At 40.4% G+C, this 22,105-nt stretch overlaps 1 long non-coding RNA gene across 1 annotated transcript; it reads left to right on the top strand.

Annotated features, from left to right (window-relative positions):
* Positions 1-10,053: 10,053 nt before the first annotated feature.
* LOC134295588 (uncharacterized) lies at positions 10,054-11,085 on the top strand. Its single transcript, XR_010002218.1, has 2 exons — positions 10,054-10,275; positions 10,704-11,085. It is a non-coding gene; the product is annotated as an uncharacterized LOC134295588 (long non-coding RNA).
* The last annotated feature ends 11,020 nt before the right edge of the window (positions 11,086-22,105 follow it).

Below are 22,105 nucleotides of genomic sequence, written 5' to 3'. Positions count from 1 at the left end.
ATTAAAGAAAATGTCTGATAGAACAGAAAATGGATTCTTCTGTTCGCTACATGACTAAGGCAAAGAATGCTGAAGAAGGAAGGGGCAAATGGAAGGGAGGCCAGGTCCACCTAGGAGCACATGACTCTTGATGGCTTCACCCGCAGGTTCACTGGAACACACAAGCCTTCTCTCCATGACAAGGTGACAATCCCTCAAAGGGGCTTCCAAATAATAATAATCCTGTTTACTTTCCAATATCACATAGGATCTGATGCCTTCACAGTATTTATGCCCCCAGTAGGACAAGAAAGATTTTAGATGGTTTATATACCCACTATTTTTCATTGTGCTTCAATATGTTGAGCTATCGGGAGTTGGCAAGCCTAGTATATCCTCCTCAGTTATGTAGGAAAGTGGGGTGTTAATCCAGTGAAAACAAGCCAGGAACTTCAACTAAAGTAAACCTAGAAGCTTTAATATTTTTTAAAAGCCATTATGTTCTCTCATACAGATTCACTTTTAACAAAGAGTATGTTTATCTTCAGAACATGGCAATTAAAAGAAAGAGGGCTTAAACTTTAATAGAGTATATTAAAAAACAGTAAATGATTAAGTTCCATCATGTGACAGCATGCCAACTGGTACCATTGAGAATCTCACCTTTTGGCATTTGACTGGCACTGAAAGTACAGTCATGTGTCACCTTGTTACACTCTTCTGTTGTATATCTACTGATAGGAGAGTATGTGGTCATGTCCAGTGGAGGAACTGGATCCACTAAATTAGTACACTGAAGCCCTGAAAAACCTTGGTAGAATATATCCTGAGGAAAATGTTTTTTACCAGAAGAATATTAGATATGAGCCAACATGCTTTCAGTTATGTTTGCCAGTTTTTTTAAGCAAAAGACATTACATCTGAATCCCCACCCTTAGATTTATTATTCAAATTTGACAATTATAAAATATTGCTATCATTTGGCATCAGCTTTGACTTATGATGACCCTTATGAATGAGAGAGACCTAAGATCCCCTGTCATCATCTGCCTTGCTCAGGTCTTGAAAACTCAATTTCTAAAATGACTGAATATTGTTATCTTACATAAACATTTAGATACATGACTGTAAAATATGCATTGTCAAAATCTCTATTCGTGGTCTTTCACTTTTTTCCCATCTTGGAGCAGATAGTAAAAACTGCAAGCAAAATTCAAGATCCTGGGATAACCTAACTTTTCCATTTGTTACTATTTAACACCAAATATTGTAAAAATGGTTCAAGAATTCATAATTCAGCCACTGAGATAGGGTGGCTACTTCTATGCAATGAGATACCATACAACAACACTGGCTCACTTTTGCCTGTATACATTATTCCTATTGATAACTGGTAGTCATAAGAAAAACAGAGACAGTGTAAGCCATCTTTCTGTTCTTTATACAGTAAAGTCTCACTTATCCAACATAAACGGGCCGGCAGAACGTTGGATAAGCGAATATGTTGGATAATAAGGAGAGATTAAGGAGAAGCCTATTAAACATCAAATTAGGTTATGATTTTACAAATTAAGCACCAAAACATCATGTTATACAACAAATTTGACAGAAAAAGTAGTTCAATATGCAGTAATGCTTAGTAGTAATTACTGTATTTACAAATTTAGCACCAAAATATCACGATTTATTGAAAACATTGACTACAAAAATGCGTTGGATAATCCAGAAAGTTGGATAAGCGAATGTTGGATAAGTGAGACTCTACTGTAATTCCTGCATATAAACAGTACTGGTGATTTTGAGATTAAATCATTCATCTGACATTTTGGTTGAAAGAACTGACTTTCAACCAAAATGGTACATGAATGTTCCTTTTCATCACTGTTTTGATACAATATCATTCCAACTCCATAATAACCGTGTTGCAACATCCTTTCTGTGTTTTTGACTCTTGGATCTCCTTTCTGAAGTTATCTCATGTTTCATTTCAGCTAACAAAAATACTACATATACTCTCAAATTTGGCCACCTAATGACATCACAGAAGCTAATTTAGACAGTGGTGGTTCTTTAGTGATGGGCAAATATTGTCACTACAGTACAATCCCCACATTTACAAGGTATATGTTTCTAGACTTGGATACAAGATACTGTGAGCCAAAGTGGACCTTATTGAAATGATGAACTTCTGGTCCAAGTTGTGCTCAGGACCTAGAAAATACCTAGAGATTATATATTTTTCAGATTTGGATAAATGAAACTGTGGGTATCACCAAAGGGAGGCTGATTTGGAGTTATTGTTTTAAGAGGTTGTTGAGAAACCAAGTTTATTAAAAAGAAAATAGCTATGCCACCATTGGCTCAGCGTTAACTATGACATTGTAAAAATGAAAGGTATTATTGTCTTTATAGAAAAGGCTTTTGGAAACGCATAAAAGCCTACCTATGGTGCACACCTGCATTTCACATATCAGTTCTGCTTAGTGAGCTCCCTTATATTTGGTACTGTCCTCATGGTCCTGCGTAAAACATTTCTATTCACAGAAAATGCACTACTCATCCTGGTGAAAGATATTGCTACTTAGCCTCAAACATAATTTCTAAAAAAATTTCAATGGCAGATTTAATTACATTTTCTTGTACATATGCATCAGTATAGCCATGCAGGCAACACCCTTCCAGGCATTTTTGTTTTCAGAAAAACATGCAGAGAAAACAAACTCTTGTTTCTGATAATAGAAGAAAATGTAAACCAGTCCTGGCATTTGCCCATAATGACTTTGGTGGATATACCTAAGGGTGTTGTTCTCCCTTGATCAAAAACAATATTACTTGGAAATTACTGCTTTAGCTCCTTTGATGCAAATGTTCCCATTCCGGTTGTAATTACTTAATTGTTTAAAGACTAAGCAAAGCACAACATATTATGGGGGTGGTATCTCTTTTGCAGATAATGCTAGGGGCCCTTCCATATTCGGTTACAACAATAGCGGTTCTAAGCCAAAATATCAGTTACCCATTGGAATTCCTCAGCAGCATGCGGCCATAACTAAGCTCTACCTTAGGAATGTTTTCACACGCTTTCCCCTGCTTCCACAGCTGGAGTCAAATCAAAGCTGCAAACTAATGGCAAAGACCAATTTAAGCATGGAATTGGTTTCACCATCCACATTTATGTTCCTCGCCTAGGTATCATGTCTAGCAAGAATATGCACCTCTTCCCTATGAAGCATTAAAGCAGGTGTGGGCAAAATATAGTCACAGCCTAACTGCATAACTTCATGGCTGTTTTCATAGACCCAATGTTTTAACAACCTTCTGGACCGTTTTAAGTCAAAGAGAGGCCTTTTTAAAAAAAAATAAGATGGAACCAGAAAGTGATTTTCCCTTACTATTTGTTAAAAGAAGCCATCCGTTAAGTCTAAAATCGACAAGCAAAGCCTAAAACACATGATGAAAATATTCTCAATGCCCCTATATAAGGCACTTGGAGTCCCAAAAGTTAGTTTCTTTTCAAGGTGGTGCAGTTTCCCAGGGTACTAATGCAGTCTCTAGCTATAGTTGCCCACATCTATTATAAGAATAGGTCAAAGACATTTTGATGCCCTGAGGGGCAAGATGGTATGCTCTTCTGTTTTTTGCATGTTGGAAATCGGGCAGGGTCCTCCACTCTACTTGATGCCACTGTGCTAGTTTAGGGGGTGCAGAGGGCATGCAATGGGCACAAATAGTCCTGGGAGAAAAGAATCCCAAGTTAGTAAGGGCAATGTCACTGCTGCCTCTGAATTTCTCTCCCAGATCGCATCACTGGCAGGGCAGGCATGGTGAATACGGCTATCAATGGCTTGTGAGTATGAGAGCTGTTGGCCAGCACATCGGAAAGGTGCTTTGCAGTGAAATTTTCACTCTTAAAAATCTTTTAGTATTATTTTGTGGTGAATACAATATAATACGGATTCAGGAGTGCATTTTTTTTCTTCTTTTTCTTTAGGTTCCTCATTTTTAACAGCTGCACAACAGAGATCTAACATAGTCTATCCATTTATTTATTTATTTATTTTAAAAAAGTCAAGTATACTAATCTCAGCAGCTTTGTGTTGCTGGGTGAGGCTGCCATATAAATTTCCCACAATGTTCTGATAAAATATGACATTGTTTCATATTAAAATTGCAGCTACAACCACCCACCTGTCATAGTTTGGATTTTTTTTCCCTCTTAAGATCTGGTTGGTATTACTTTTTTTAACCAGGACCCCACTGAGTCATAGCCATAGGCCCTCCCTGAATATAAGAGTGACAACATTTAACGTATGACCTTATTACATGAGCCAGGTGAAGGCAGGTCCGTGTGCCACTCCCTTGTGGTGATGCTTCCCTCATCACATGTGGGAAGTGTCACCCGAGCAATCAGGCAAATATGGGGCATACGTGGAGCAGGAAAACATAAGCCAATAAGGTTTTGATTTTTAAAAAAATCATGTATGGGTAGAAGTGAAGAAGTTTCCTATTTCATGTTCAAAAGATATATGGACTGTGGTATGGTAATGGCAGCTAGTAGTGCTGTACCTGGTCATTGTCTGGCATTACAGTTTTACTTACCTTGCCTTATAGAATTATGATCTTGCTGAGGGAAGCCCTAGGGCACTTTCAGACAGAGCTTAAACTTGTACAGAAACAGGTTAAAATAACCCACTTGCACACGGGTTCTAGCCCCCACCCCTTATCAAAACCGAGGCTTTCTCTGGGGAGGAGTGGCTACATGCCTTCGCGAGTCATGAAGCATGAAGCCACCCCAAAGCCCCCAACGTCATCCCTAAAACTTACCCAAAAGGGGCTGGCAGCCACAGAGCCTCTCCAGAGAGTCCTCCTGATGGAGAAAATGGCATGTCAGAAGGGGGAGGAGAGGGGGAAGAGTTATTTTCCTCCTCACCCATTCCATCTCCTTAGGCACAATTTTCTCCATCAGGAAGACTCTCCAGAGCAGCTCTGTGGCAGCCAGCCCATTTTGAGTAAGTTTTAGGGGTGAAATTGGGGGCTGGGGGGGGGAGATGGTTGTGGGTATTGACCCCCCCCCCCCCCAGTATTGCAGAACACCATACCGGAAGTCAATCTCCACAGGCTCAATACATCATCAGAGCTGGATCTTTCATTAAGGTCCAGATCTGATGAGATATTTAATTAATGCAGAGTAAACTGGAAAACCCTGGTTTACTCCACATTAACTCATTTTTACCAGAGGTGCCATTTGGATGCCTCCCATAAAACCGAGACAGATCTCGGATGAAAGGCCTATCTGGAAGGGCCTCTTGTTAGCACAATGAAATGGTGAACTGGCTGAAAGAAATTGATTTGGAAGCTTTTTTTTTCAAGAGATAGCAGAAGAAGCAGGTACCCATGAAAGGGTTCTCTTTTGCCTGCCTGCTAAGGAAAGGAAAGAAGTGGTCACTGTCATAAATCATTACCCTTTAGACAAATGGTCTCCAACCTTTGGACCTCTGAGTGTTTGGACTTCAGCTCCCAGAATTGCTGACATTTAGCCAAGTTTGCTGGGGCTACTAGGAATTGAAGTTCCAAACAACAGAAGGACCAAAAGTTAGTAACCAGTGCCAGGGCCGGTCCAACAATGAGGTGAATTAAGCAGTCGCTTCAGGCGCAAAACATACGGGGGCGCAGTCAAGACTGCTTTTTCTGTTGATTTCTTGTAAAACATGATGTTTTGGTGCTTAATTTGTAAAATCTTAATGTAATTTGATGTTTAATAGGCTTTTCCTTAATCCCTCCTTATTATCCAACATTTTCGCTTATCCAATGCTTTTTGGTTTGAGGGGGCACCAAAATTCTGTTTGCCTACACTTGAAAAATACCTACGGCTGGCTCTGACCAGTGCTTTAGACCATGAAAGAGACTGAGGGAAATCTAATGTTCTCTTTCTGTCTCTCAGAGGGAGAAAGCCAGAGATTCATTGTTTACAATGGGTAAAGTAAAACTCTTTCTCATTCCACTTGAAGACATTAAGCTACATTGGGATTCATAGGTTTTAGCACATTACCCTTCCTTCTATGCCATGCTGCTGCCTCCTTGCAATCCTAAGGCAACTATATTAATGTATAGAGGTCTAGAAAGATCCTCCTTTCCTCCAATTAGCAGAGATAAGAAAATCAGTAGAAAATGTTTCCTGAGTATAACCATTCATAACCTAGAAAAATTAATTCACTGAGATTTATGTTAGAAGAAGGGGGAAATTAACTATAATGGTTTTGTTAAATTGCCGTCTAAGTTAAAAGCCTGCACTAAACATCTCATTACAACGAAGATGAAAAATGCCATCTATGCTATCCTTTTTTCAGTCTCCTTGTTTTCCTGTGGGCAGGCATGTAGCCGGGGGGGGAGGCTTGAGGGGCTTCAGCCCCCCCCCCCCCGAAATTCTCAAGGTGGTCAGCAAGAAGGCCTTACATTTATTATTTAAACTGTTATGTTTATTGATATCATGATCTGATCACCATGCTCAATATATCCCATATGCATGGGGGTATTGGGATAACGATACAAAAGGTTTGCTAGGGTCGATCCTCTCCCACTCAGACTCACCCCCCCCCCCCGAACCAAGATCCCAGCCCCTCCCGAATCAAAATCCTGGCTACGGGCCTGCCTGTGGGGTGTTTTGGTGGAGAGAATGAGTGTATTTATTCCAAATGGATTTCATATTTTTCTGCAACTTACTTATATTTTTATAGATATAAAATGCTCAGAAGTAGAATGGGAAAGGGGAAGGATCAGTTACTCTTGGTCACAGAAGAAAGCAAAGGCAATCCTTATCTGAACAAATCTTGCCAAGAAAATCACATTATAAGTTTGCCTTAGGATCACCATAAGTTGGAAATTACTTGAAGGCACCACAACTTCAAAACTAATAACTAAAATCTGTAAATTAATGTTAAGGCTGAGACTGTAATCAATTATGTTGAAAATGGAATTTAAAGAAGTTGACCCTTTTGTGAGAATTTTTAAAAGTTAAATGATAACTTAATTGATTACAATTAGCTAATTCCTATCACTGCATACCAGCACACATTCCTGTGACCCATAGGCAAACAGAAGAGGTTAAGCAGGCAGTCTACAATTAATCATTTTACATTTCTGGAAGTTTACAAGCTTCTAAAAGTACCATTTTAGCTGGCCAAGACTTAATTTTTTTATTTTTTTAAAAAACAACCATTCTCTTGTTTCACTGTATCAGATAACAAGATTACATTGGTTTTCCCTGCATCGATCTGCATTTCAAGAAGACTGCTATCTTTTAAGGAAAGACCCGCACAGAAATTCTGTCTCTGCCTTTTAATAATTTTCTGGTTATTTATTTCTCTTAATGTTGCAATAATCTGCTCAGAAAACGCAAGGCAGAGGTGATGAGGAGACGATGCAATAATAGCGCTGAGAAGCAGGATCCTGAGCCAAGAACGCGCTTGGTTACAGACAGATGGCAAATATAGCCAACGTTGTGAAACTGCAGCTGTGTGCCTCCAATCCCTTAGATCTATGTGTGTGATCATTACAGATTTTCTAATCATCTAATGGAGCACAGTCTCCTGGAGATTTTGGGCAATTGTGTGTCGCCAAACTCTTTTTGCTTGCTTTTCAAAGAACCACATTCATCTTCTGAAAAATACAGTTAAAGGAAACGTACTTTCTTTCTTTTTTGGTTTTGGCTAAAGCTACACACAAAACCAACACATAAAGCTATTGTTGTTGTTGTTGTTGTTGTTGTTGTTGTTGTTGTTGTTATTATTATTATTATTATTATTATTATTATTATTATTATTATTATTATTTCTTACCCGCCTCTCCTTATGGCTCAAGGGGGGTTACTAAAAACACATAATCATCGAAAACATTCTATAATATAGACATATTAAAACATATTTCTACAAAATATTAAAATAGACAGAACAAAGATTTAAAAAGATACAAGTTTAAAATTTATGATTAAAACTGGCTGGGTAGGCCTGCTGGAAGAGATAGGTCTTCAAACATGTTTTAGATTCTGACAGCTAATTTAGGTGTCGGAGCTCTTCTGGCAGGTTGTTCCACAATCAGAAAATTCATTGTTCCTCAGACGAAAAGACCCTCTGGGTTATGGTTGTCATTCGTGTTCTGGTTGGAAAGTCTGATTGGAATAAGTATCCCCCAAAGGACCTAAGTGTCCAGGTGATACTGACAAGGTGATACTGCAGTTAACTTGGACCCAAATCATGTAGGGCTTTAAATATCAAAACAAACACTTTTTACTTTGCCTGGAAACTAATTGGCAGCCAGTGAAGTGACTTTAGTATGGATGTAACATGCTCACTCCTGGATATTCCTGTAACCAATCTTGCTGCCGAATTTTGAACCAACTGGAATTTCCAACTTGGTACAAAGTTAGCCCAATGTCAAGCACAATGTAGAAGTCCAGCCTTCAGGACACCAGAGCATACAAGACCATCTTTAGGTCCTCCTAGAAAGGGCGCAGCTGATGTATCATAGACTAGCACTATGTTTTTGCAGATTTCAGAAAGTTTTTTTTAAATATACTTCCCAGAATCCTCCAACCAGTATGGCTAATGAATTCTTAGTATAAAGCAGTTTTTCCAAGCTCTAGGTTTCTGATCACAAATTGGTGCTGTTATGATATCTCATTGCAACAAAATGGGTTTTGTCAGATTTGCTGAGAGCCAAAATCTGGCACACGAGAGAAGGGGATGAAATACACTGGCTAGATAGTCTTAAAGGTTAGTTATACCTGGCAACAGAAGTAGTTGGGACAAAAAGACTGGGGGCCCTTCTACTCAGCCATATAATCCAGAATATCAAGGCAGAAAATGATACAATATCTGCTTTGAACTGGATTATCGAGTCTACTCTATCATATGTTCCAGTTCAAAGCAGATAAAGTAGGATTTTATTCAGCTGTTGGAAGGGGCCTCCATCTACACTAATTACTTGTCAGTTTCAAGCCAGTATTGAAGAAAGTAGTTTCGCTGTGCAGATGATTACATAGGAAATCCTGGAACCAATTTGGGAACTGGATGGTGATTACAGAAACCACAGAGGACTTTCTTTTGCTCACTTTTGTGGGAGAGTGTTAGCTAACTGCCACAGTTGGAAGCTAGCATTAAATGGTCAGTGTAGATGGACTCAGAGACTGGAGAACAAGTCTTGACATCTGGTACCTCAGGACAGAGTATAGTGGTACCATCAGTGTGGAAACTCTGTGCCAAGGTCTTACATTGTGCAAGTAAACCAGTGGCCAATCTTGGTTTTAGACTAAACTTGTCCAGGGTGCCAAATTCACATTGGATACCTCCTTTATAGTTAAATCTAAAATTTGGAGTGGATTAACTATCCCATTGACATAAACGCTCCCAGAATATGGATACCAGAACAAGGGTGGGTGAGACCAGTCAAAGGAGTGTTTCCCTTCAATCCATTGAGCATAAGACATATAGCCCACTGAATATTTCTACACTAAAATGTGGCACAGAAACCTTCTTAACTTTGAAACAATGTTAAGATTCTGAGGATGACAAATGCTGTGTCAAATAATGGTTTGGGGTTTTTCACAGGAAATCATGTAGTGCATCTACTTTGTAAAATTAATGCAGTTTAGCACCACTTTAAGTGCTATGGAGCCCCGGTGGCGAAGTGTGTTAAAGCACTGAGCTGCTGAACTTGCAGACCGAAAGGTCCCAGGTTCAAATCCCAGGAGTGGAGTGAGCGCCCGCTGTTAGCTCCAGCTTCTCCCAACCTAGCAGTTCGAAAACATGCCAATGTGAGTAGATCAATAGGTACCACTCCGAGGGGAATGTAACAGCGCTCCATGCAGTCATGCCAGCCACATAACCTTGGAGATGTCTATGGACAACGGTGGCTCTTCGGCTTAGAAATGGAGATGAGCACCAACCCCCAGAGTCAGACATGACTGGACTTAACGTCAGGGGAAACCTTTACCTTTACCTTTAAGTGCTATGACTCAATGCTATGGAATCTTGGAATTTGGAGTTTGGTGAGGCACCAGCATTCTTTGGCAGAGAAAGCTTAAGACCTTATAAAATTATATCTACCATGATCCCATAGCACTGAGCCATGCAGCTGAAGCAGTATCAAACTTAAATAATTCTACAGTGTAGATGCATCCATGGATAAACAGAATGCAAGTGAGAAACCTAAGACAGAAATACAATACCCAGAATGCTGCATAACAAAACTGTGCAGGGCAAGGGGACTTCCCTGTGTCAAGTGAACTAGCTGACTTAAAAAGTTAGTAAGTCATTAGCATGTACTTTTGCCTCTCAGAAATCTTTTGGCTTTGTGAATAGCAGGAAAAATCCCCTGTGAAAGCCCATTCTTTCCGGGGAGGGAATGAAGCAATCTCTTTCATCACCAGATTGTGTTTGTGTACAAACACAATGTTTCTTACCCCATGGAAATGCAGAACAATTCTGGCCTCCTAAAGGAGCCACCAGCTCTGTCAAATTATGCCCAGGGCCTCCAAAGTTTCATCTGCTCCTCATTTTCCATCAGCTATAAAATGATACACTGATGTATATTATTATTATTTTTGGGAATTAATCATTGTAGTTTGTTTTCTTCTAATTTATATTTCAGAACATTTTGCTTTTCCAGCCTGATTTGTCATGTTAAAGGGAAAAGGGGAGTTACGTCTCTCTTTTTCTCTCTCTTTACAGTAGCCGACCGAGTGGCACCACCGCAGCTCCAAAGCTGAAAGGTTCCAGAATAACAGTAGAATCTCTGGTTTCCCAGCACAAAAATGAGCAACAAGGCTGAGTATCTACATGGTACTTGAGCCCCTTAAGTGCCCCCCTAGAAACCAGTAATAGGAGGATAACATTCTAGCTGGGATAGGGAGGAGGGAAGAACACCTTTCAAAGATAGATGCATACCCTTCTTTCATAGAGCTTAGAAACTGAATGATGGATTACATTAATAGACAGGAGTGCTCATTCTATTTAGTTGACCACAAAAAAGGATCAGGTTCTACTAAGTTACATGTGGTCTATTCCATTGTGCCCTTCTGCCATATAATTAAAATTACTGTGGTTCAAATTATACCAGTTTGAAAAAAGAGGAAAAAAATTTTATTCAGCTTTGCCACATCCCACCAATTGCTTTGATCCAGCGAAGGGCTTTACCCATGCATGCTTAAGCACACATATTCCTATAGCTTGGAGAAAATAATTTCTTGTACGGGTTGAGTATCCCATATCTGAAATGCTCAGAGTCAGAAATGTTTGAGATTTTGAATTTCTTCAGATTTTGGAATGCCTGTATTTGCATATATGTACACAATAGGATATCTTGGAGTTGGGATCCAAGCCTAAACATGACATTCTTTTGTGTATCATATGTCTATATATATAAAAGAGTGATGGCATCACGGCAATCCACAAAACAACAAAACTACAGTCCCCCCAACCTCGAAATTTGACAACACAACCCATCATCCACGCCTCTAGGTTGATACAACAAAAAGAAAAGAAAAATAAAGTCCTAATTAGAGAGAGAGGAATAATTGCTTTTATCCAATTGCTGCCAGTTAGAAGGCTAAGCTCCTCCAACTTGGTCTCCTAGCAACCCAATAAAAAATAATAAAAAACACTAAAAAATTAATACAATAAAATACTATAATAACAGAAAATAACTAAAAATAATACAAGAAAATAATAAAATATAATAAATAAAAATATAACTTACAATAAAATTAATAAAAAATGCAAATAATGTCAAATAAAAATTACATAACAATTTTTAACCAATACCACCACCATTTTGCCACAGCAACGCGTGGCCGGGCACAGCTAGTACTTTATACACATAGAATGAAGGTAATTTTTAAAGTATATGAAGCAAAGCTTATTTACATTGAGCCACAGAAAGCAAAGTTGTTACTATCTCAGTCACCCATGTGGACAATTTAAAAATTTGGAGTATTTTGGAATTCTGGATAAGGAATGCTCACTCTGTATTACAATCCCCACCATTCCCCCCTCCCCTATCAGCATGGCCAGAATTTCTGGTGTTGTAATCCAAAAATAATTCCAAATTCCTACCTAAAAAGCAGTTTCTAATCACACTCCATAGCTATGTCCAGTTCCTTCCCTTCTCCAGCTATTGGGGTTGTGTATGTGAAGGCTTTTTCAAGGATCTTGCAGATCAGAACTTTACCAGTGGTTGTGTTGGCTGAAGTCATCCTGCACTCTTCTTCCATCTGACAGCTCATTGCACAACTCCAAGTAGTCTCAACAACATTTTCCTGATTCTGGTTCAGGTAAAAGGTATGGGGTATTGTTGTTCTGTCTTCAGGTTTTCTGATCAATGGTGACCAAAAGTGTCCATATCACAGGGTTTTCATGGCAAAATTTGTTCAGAAGAGGTTTGCCAATGCCTTCTTCTGAGACTGAGAATGTAGATTTGCCCAAAGTCACCCAGTGGGTTTTATGACTGAGTGGGAACTCAAACCAGAACTGTTCTCCATAGTTGTACCTCCACACTCAGACTACTACTCCATGCTGATTCCCTATAAGAGGTATAATTAATATATTTTTTAATTCTGCTGTAATTAAAATATGATCAGCATCTCACCTCAAGCTAAACCATAGCTCAGAACAATTACCTCTGTGGTCTGGTCAATAGCCCTTGGGGTTGTAGTTCAGCAAAACACCTTTTCTAAACTCTACCAAAACCACATCACTTCTCTTCCTTTTTATCTTCCTGTATGGAAAATGGAGGTTGAGGAAGTGGTAGCTATGGGCATGTGTTTACCTGTTTCCTTGTTTGAATGGTCAGTGAGAAAAGATGAAAATGATCCAATTTCCTACAACCCTTAAGTTTATAGAAGAGGTTAGTTTAGTAGAACTTAAATGACAGTCTCTACTTGCTGAGATTCCTTCTACACAAGCCGTGTAAGTATAAGAACCCTCTCCTCTTCTCCATTGGGTCAAACTGTTCCTGCCAGGCATGCAATGATGGTGTGATTCCTGGGTGGTGCCCATGTCCCCAGTCCTAGTTGAGTCCTTAATTTGAAGCGCACATGGAGGCCTTTTCTACTCAGTTTGCTGAATTTTAATGTGGAAAGGTGCCAATCCCAGAAGACCATGGGAGAAATATTTTCCATGGGGCTATTTTAAAACTGCTACCCAGAATGGACAACAGTATCCCCATGGCACACTTTTAGATCAGTCTATCCAATTTTTCCCCCTTGCTTTCTTCAGAAAAAAAATCTTAATAAATGTGGAGGTAAATCAAGAAGAGTTTGGGGAGATACACCCATTCATAATGACATGAACAGAATTGGATCTAGGGGATTGCCAGAGTGAAAATTAAGATGGATCTTGGACTTTGACTGGTGAAAAATTCAGTCAGTGTTGAAGTGAGAATGTCAGCAAGTATTGCTCAGCATACAACAAGGGGTATATTGCAGTGTAGAATTAATGCAGTTTGGCACCACTTGAACTGCCATGACTGAATATTATGGAATACAAGATTTGTAGTTTGGTGAAGCACTAGAATTATTTGACAGAGTAGGTTCAAGACCTAGTAAAACTATGCACCCCCTGATTCTATAGCATTGGGCCATGGCAGTTAAGGTGGTGTCAAATTGCATTAATTCTATAGGGTAGATGCACCCTAGGTAATAGGGTTGTCGAAATATTCGTTATGTTTCTCATTTCGTAATTATTTCAGATTGTTCTCGTTTTTTGAAACGAGTATTGAAACGTTTTCCCTGGGCGCAACTGGCAATGTAATTCGAACCATCGTTGGCCCATTCTCTAATTGTTTCTTAAAATTTTCGTTAATTTTTTTCCTTCCAAATTTTTTTTTAATATTTTTTAAAAATTATTTTTTATTTTTATTTTTGTTTCTGCAACCTAACATGAATGGGAGCCTAGCGCAGCCTAACATGGCCGCTCCCTGGCCAATCAGAGTCTTCCACAATGGCTGCCAAAGGTGGGGGCTAGCGTCCTCCGTGTCCACGTGGAGATTCTCTATAAAAATCCCCAACCGCAGCCGACCCAAGCCATTCTGGGTTGGGATACCGAGGAGAGAGGGTGTTTGGTGTGCGCTGGGAAGCTGCTGCTTGCTTGTTTGGGGGAGAGAGGGCTAACTGGCAGTAGAGTGTTTCTGTTGTTGCTGGTTCGATATTGTGTTTTTTTGGGGGGAAATTGGCTGGGGGCTTGGGGCAGAGTCTTTGCTGTGGCTGGCTTTAGGGAACTTTTTTTTCCAAAGGACGTCTGCGTCCCTGCTAGTGCTGAGCTTGGGGTGCTTTCCATCTACTCCTGAGGGAGACCTTTTGCCTTTCTGTTTTCTTTTTTGGAATTTAGCAATCACCACATCAGCCCTTCTTTGCAATCCTGAAAGGGGGGGGGGACTTGAAAATAATCGTTTCCAAAGGACGTCTGCGTTCCTGCAAGTGCATTGCTTCCCTCCTGCTCCGTTTGTAATCCCAAGCCCCCGGGCTGAGTGTTATTGCAGCAATCACAAAGACACACATTGTTTTCAAACCTAAAGGGTACATTGGAAGAAATAGTTTCCAAAGGACGTGGGGCACCCGCCAAGGCATTGCTTCCCTCACACTCCATTTCTATTCCCAAGCCTTGGGCTGAGTTTTATTTCTGCAATCACAAAGTCAGACATTGATTTGATTCAATAGAGGGTCCACAGCAATTTATAGTTTCCAAAGGACGTTGCCAATCCTGTCAAGGCATTGCTTGGCATGTGCTGCATTTCTAATCCAAAGTCTACACAAGTAGAAGAGGGACTTTTACAGTGATAAGAACCCAATTGAACAGGAAATAAGACTTTCAAACCAGGAACAGGTTTCTTCAAATATTGAAAAATAGTGTATTATAAAAAGTTATGAAAATTCGCCAAAAATCATAGGAGACAGGAAACATTCTGCAATTTGTTGAGCAAAGAGTGTGGAATGTGTTCTCCCACTGTACCAAATTTGATGAGAATAGCTCAAGAAATGAGGGTGGGAGACCCCCAGAAAAGTCCTCCCCAGTGTCCTGTTTTTTGGCGATTGCGCATGCGCGTCCGCCATTTTAGAAACATTTTAGAAACATTACGAATTTTCGGAAATATCCGAAAATTTTGGGTGAAAAATTAAGAAATAATTTCTATATCGAAGAGCCGGCACCCCCTACTTTAGAAACGAGAATTGAAACATTTTTTCCATCGATCGGACAAGCCTACTAGGTAACAAGTAATACCTGAGAAAACTCCCTGATGTGTACAACCATTAAAATGAGCAATATCCAGGTTTTACACTTCAGATTAGTGGCAATAGCAAAATAAATGGTTGACCAGATGCATGCAAGTGCATGTAGAAAGACTACCAATACAGGGATGTGATTTTTGGTTGATCAGAGGAAGTGGTGGCCATTTTACATGCACCCACAAATGCAAACATATACATTACCAAAATATTTTGTAATCTTGCACAGTAGAGAGAAAAAGTTTGAGATTTTTCATTCACACTTGCAGGAATAGCATAAGTGATTGTTGATATTAGGACTTTGCAGCAGGGTGGCCATGTTAAGCATTCAGAGCCGTTGTTGCTCATGCCCAAGAGGGAAAGGGTAAACTGTGTTGCAGACCTGATCTTTGTCCAGGGCTGCAGACAGCACTTCCAAATGTCAAGAACAACCTTAGGGCATCTTTGCCAAAGCTGCAGCTGCACGGCTATCTGAATGTCAGCCCCTTCTCTTGGGCTGATGTCCTTGAAGGATAAAAAGTTCTTGGACTGGGTCAAGGGAGCAGTGCCTCTTCTTACTGGATTGGAGTGAAGAAGGAATGTCATTGTAAAATCTCAGTCAAATACAGGAAAAACACCATCCAGGATTCACAGTCCTCCCACAGGCACAAACAACATTGACTGCAGTCCAAGATATTTATTTACTAGATAATTTTACTAAAGAACTAAAAAACAGCTCAGGGCCTTTCCACAAGGTGAGATGGAAAATATGTGGGTTGTTGTGCATTTTCCAGGCTGTATGGCCATGTTCCAGAAGCATTATCTCCTGACGTTTCACCCAAATCTACGGCAGTTATCCTCAGATGTTCTACAGGTCAATGGATACTCCACCACAGACATCAGAAGAGCTGCAAGGCAAAGAACAAGCCACAAGAGTAAAGACAAAGATCCACGCAGAGGAAAAGTGTTCTTACCATACATCAAGGGAACCACTGACTGCATAAACAAAATGATGAAGAAACACAACCTACGAACTATCTAGAGACCTACTAAGAAAATCCAAGAAATGCTACATTCAGCGAATGACAAGAGGGATCCTCTCACCTCTGCAGGAGTCTACAGTATTTATTTATTTATTTATTTATTTACAGTATTTATATTCCACCCTTCTCACCCCGAAGGGGACTCAGGGCGGATCACATTATAACACACATAGGGCAAACATTCAATGCCCATAAACACATCAAACAGAGACTGAGAGACACACACGCAGAGGCAAGTTAACCTTCTTCTGAGGGGATGTTCGATTCTGGCCACAGGGGGGAGCAGCTGCTTCATCATCCACACTGATGGCACTTCCTCATTCCAGGTCGTAAATTAGTTAATCTTGCCTCCCCACTTTATAAGTGGTACCTTATCTCCTACTTGATAGATGCAACTATCTTTCGGGTTGCTAGGTCAGCAACGAGCAGGGGCTATTTTTTATTTTTAATTGACGGGTGCTCACCCCGCCACGGGCTGGCCTCGAACTCATGACCTCATGGTCAGAGTGATTTAAGGCAGCTGCTCAACAGCTGCGCCACAGCCCGGCCCCTAATATCTGTATTATCTGTATATCATGCAGCTGTGGACAAGTCTACATAGGGACCCCCAAACACAGCATTACCCAAACACACATCAAGAAACATGAAAGGCACTGCAGACTCACTCAACCAGGGAAGTCAGCCATAGCAGAGCACTTGATGAACCAATCTAGATGCAGCATATTATTTGAGAACACAGAAATGCTGGACCACTCTAACAACTACCATGTCAAACTAGACAGAGAAGCCACTGAAATCCACAAGCATGTGGACAATTTCAACAGAAAGGAAAAAACCATAAAAATGAACAAAATCTGACTACCAGTATTAAAAAAAAATCTAAAATCAGAACAGTAAGAACAACACTCTGAAGACAGGGGAATTCCAGACAAGAATCAATCAGGGGCAGCTAACACCTCTGAACAAAGGATTCCCCCAGGCAGGAAGAAGCTAGGCCATGAAGCTGGAAAGGCCATTAATGCTAATCAAGGTGATTAATTACAACATTCACACTGGCCTCCAACAGAAAAGAGTTCTTTCTCCCACCCTGAACCTTTCACAGATACATAAACCTCCTTTGCTTAGTTTTCCATTATACCTCACAACCTCTGAGGATGCCTGCCATAGATGTGGGTGAAACGTCAGAAGGGAGTGCTTCTGCAGCATAGCCATAGAGCCCGGAAAATGCACAACAATCCAGTGATTAGACCATGAAAGCCTTCGACAACACACGGAAAAGATGTGGTTTCTGATTGAAGGAGTATTAGTTCAAACACCACATCTATAAATGGGAGGGGATCTGGCTGTACAGTACTGCCTTTAAATGCACTGTACTGTGGGTTGTTATTTCTCTATTGGCCATTTTATCAGACTGCACTGGAGAAGAAGCTGGAAAAGTTCCATTTTGGGACTATTTTCTACAATAACCAATCAACTAAAAATAACTGGAAAACTATCCTAAATGTCTTCATGTATGAGCTATTCAAGTGCTATAAAGACCTGAACCCCACCAAGCTTTAAAGTGTTAAGCCAAAATGTGGGAGGAGATGGCAGGGAAGACTATGCCCATCTTCTCACCTTCTGGTGTCTTTCTCAATAGAAGGCATTCAAAATGGAACAAACTGGAAGCTAACCCAGCCAAAGCTAACTTACTGTAGTACCCTCTATTTGCTGTCAAAGTCAGTGTGATATAATAGTTAGAAGTTTGAAGGTGAATTGAGGGAATCAAGGTTTGAATCTCTGATCAGTCTGAAAGCTCAATGGATTGTCAAACCTTGAGTGGAAGCTCAATCTCCATATATTCATGGAAAGACAGATTAAGTATCAAAAAGTAGGCATGAACGCTGCCTAGTCTCCTTGGAGAAATGATGGAATGCAACTGTAATAAATACATTTTGTTCCACTTCTGTGTTCTTTACTGTTCCATTTCCTTCCTGTCCATGTTCTTTGCTTGGAGACTCAGTGCCTTTAATCTTGGCCAAAAATGAATGGAAAGAACTGGGAAAATTTAAGCCAACACTGCAGCAAAATAGCAATGTGCGAATTCTATTTTTGTTTGAGGTGGGCTGTATACAGAGACTGTCACTAGCACTGACCACTCAGCGGCCTCTGTTCACTCAGCAGAACACAGAAATGGAACAACATTTCTCTTGAAATCTGTCAGATAAAAATTGATAAAATAACCTTGAAAAGGCTTAACAGCATGAGGTCAAATGAAAAGAAAATCCATTTTCTAGAAATATGTGCTTAAGATACTCTCACTGAATATGACCTCCCTTGGCTTATAAGAAGACACATTCTACTTAGCCCACAATGCCATACATACTTGCCTGGAAGGAGAACCCTCTGAGGGTTAAGTACACAAACTTTGTTTCATTCACAAAGGTATTAAAATGTCATATAAAAGTACCTTCAGGCTATGTGTGTAAAGTGTATATGAAATATAAATTAATTTTGTGTTTAACCATGGGTCCTATCTCCAAGAAATATCATTATGTGCATAATTGGAAATATAGATAATCCAAAATCTGAGGGGAATAATCCTTTTCTCCAATGCTCTCAAAGCAGTCAATATGGATCTCCCCTTCTATACTCTATCCTCATAATAACCCTGGAATCTAGATGAGGCCAGAGGAGAGTAACTCATGGCTCAATGAGAATTACAACCAGGAAAACTCCCCAGCTCAGCACTATACGGGATCTGCTGCTCCATGCTAGGTTTCATTTTAGTATCTGTATGCAGAAAGAGAGAGAGAAAGAGAGGGGCGAGGGGTGGGGGGAGAATATATTCTTGGCACTTTTGCTCTGTGTGCATTTTTCTTCACAAGCATTAAAGTCATCAAACTGGGGGAAAGAAGGGGGAAAAGCAGCAAATTCTGTAACATGCTTATTTGGCAGCCTGTGTTGTTTTCTTTCAAAAGGCATTAACAATGTGCTTCTCTCACTCGGAGAACTTCAAGAGAAGATAATTATTCTTGTCTGCCTTGTAATATATATTAAAAAAATGTTCAAATGTGGCTTTCCAGGGAAATCTGCCAAATATTTGTAAGGCACCAGTTCCAGCTTTAGTTAATTTTATATTGCCTTCTCAGTCTGTTATAAAATATTATTCCATCCTGTTTGAATTTGGTGAAAAACTAAGGCTGAAATTTACAACGTCTTATTTAAAAGATTTTGATGGAGGGGGAGTCTTCCCCTTGATATTAAAATCTTTAGCTTCTAATGCAACTACATTTCGTTGCCATTGCAATGGAGACTGTGCCCTCGAACAAATCCTAGATTCTGAAGGTCAATTTGGAGTGTTCGGGATTGGTCAAAAGTGAATCTGATCAGTCCATTTAAGTTTTGAAGTGGATTGACCCAATTCACATTACGTTGGAACGGCTCAGGGTGAGGGGTTCAGACAATATTCTCCCACTTTTACCTAAATGTGATGCAGCAGGGATGGATATAGGAAGGATTGGAGATGTTTTTTTTATAATAGCAGCTCTTGCTTCCAGTCTGGAAAAAGATTTTCACCAGGGTTCTCCAACCACAGCTTGTAGATGAAAGAAGGATAGTATGAAGTCACCAGACTGCATACATACTATTCGGAGCCCCCCGATGGCATAGTGGACTAAAAACCTCGTGACTTGAAGGTTGGGTTGCTGACCTGAAAGCTGCCAGGTTCGAATCCCACCTGGGGAGAGTGTGGATGAGCTCCCACTATCAGCTCCAGCTCCATGCGGGGACATGAGAGAAGCCTCCCACAAGGATGGTAAAACATCAAAACATCTGGGCGTCCCCTGGGCAACGTCCTTGCAGATGGCCAATTATCTCACTCCAGAAGCAACTCAAGTTGCTCCTGACACAAAAAAAATACATACTATTTACGTTCTTTTCTAAATCTGGCTACTATAATAGCAGAAGGTCTCTGCTATAGTACCTCTGCCAAGCCAGGGAATGTCAGACTATCGACCTCATCAGATGAGCTACTTTGCCCATCATGCATCACTTGTTCTTCCTTATTGCCACAAATTCCATTGCACAATGCACGTGTACTTCTGACTAGGCTCCGTGGTGAAAGGGGAGAACAAGTGGCATGTGCCACATATAATTGTTTTAATGTGATGATAACTGATTTTAGTGTTTATGTATATTTATAGTTTATTTTATGTTTTGGCATTGAATGTTTGCTGTATATACTGTATGTTGTTCTCTTCCCTCAGTCCCTTCAAAGTGAGAAGGAGGAAATATCAATGTTTTAAATACATAAATAAAATATGCCATCACTGCAGCAACACGTGAGGCTTCCCTTGTTGCCTTTAAAATAATGGGGGAAAGCCGGGCAGAAGATGCTTCCCACATAGAATGGAATCCAAGGTAAGTTGGGCGATGCGGGGTGTGGGGCAACTGGTTCCCCACACACCACGAAGGGACCCCATGGATTCGCCACGATGCATGGCGAATCCCAAAGATAATGTAATGAGGTCCTTAGTGTCCGTTCAAGACTGGACAAATAGTTGCTGTACACGGGAGGTGGGGGAGGGGGGGGGGCTTTCCCATATCACCATCATCATCATCATCATCATCATCATCATTTAATTACTTATTAATCGCCCTCCATCCACGATGCTCTAGGCAATTTACAAGATAAAATTGTAAAGGATAAAAATACATACATAAAAATGTTAATAAAATTAACATAGATTAAAAGCTCTAGTAAAAAGCCAGGTCTTGAGTGCTAGGATAAAAGGTCCTAACTCACGCATGGTTCTCATATAGGGCGGCAAGGCATTCCATAAGGCAGGGGCAAAAATAGAAAAAGCTCTGCGCCTGGTCCTTTCCAAGTGCACTTCTCTAGGACCCATATCTATCTGGAAATACTGGTAACTGAAATTAAGGCCTTGGATATCAATAGCATAAACTCTACCACTGAGCAACAGCTCGTATACAGCTTGTTGTGTGGTCCCTGGTTTAAAATGTCTTCATAAGTTTGTTCTGTGTAGCAGAACAATTATAACCACACTGAAGCTTGAGCAGAGCACAAGGTTTGGACACCAACTTATTCTAAGAAGCCAAAACACTCAAAACAAATGCTAACATTTCACAAAGCCCTGGGCACTCATGATCTAAATATGCCTGCCATAAGATCGAGATCCACTGGAGATGCTTTTTTCTTTGTCCCAACAGTGGGAACCATACAAAGCCTCCATCAGGAGATGTATCATACAGTTCCACACAAAGAGAAGTACAACACAACACCCACACATAACCCACCCTTTAGCTGCTGCAGCCATCTTCTCAGCATAGCCACTGACTGACTGTAAATAGTGCAGGTGAGGTGCAGCACAGAAGCATCCAGCTCATGTTTCTGTTGCTGGATGCACAATAATAGTCATCTCCCGGGGTGGGTGGGGGTGGAAGATGGTGTTAATTGCTTTGTATCAAGCTGTATACAGACATAGACATATACTGCTCCACATCCCCACTTCTGCCAACCAGCCAGCTACTGCCTGTATTGGGTCAGAGCAAAGCAGCTAAAATGTGGATTTGGAGTAGGATTTGTTCTTTGAAGAGTTGGTGGAAGATTCAGACCACATAACAACCTCAAAAATGGGTTATACAGATGCACCTTAGACTCTTTAACTTACTAACCTGAAAATAGTCTAAGGACATAGAAGAGGAACTTTTATGCTATGGCATTCTGGTGGTGGAGGCCCAGGACAAATAGCCTTGATACGATGATGTCCCCAGACACTGTGTCCCCAGGCTGAGAGGAGGGCCAAGGCAGAGACACGCCACTGCCGAG

This window comes from Anolis carolinensis, chromosome 1 (assembly GCF_035594765.1).
Source record: "Anolis carolinensis isolate JA03-04 chromosome 1, rAnoCar3.1.pri, whole genome shotgun sequence".
NCBI classification, from domain to species: Eukaryota; Metazoa; Chordata; class Lepidosauria; order Squamata; family Dactyloidae; genus Anolis; species Anolis carolinensis.
Note: the sequence above shows the minus strand (reverse complement) of the source record. Positions and strands in the feature narration are given on the sequence as shown.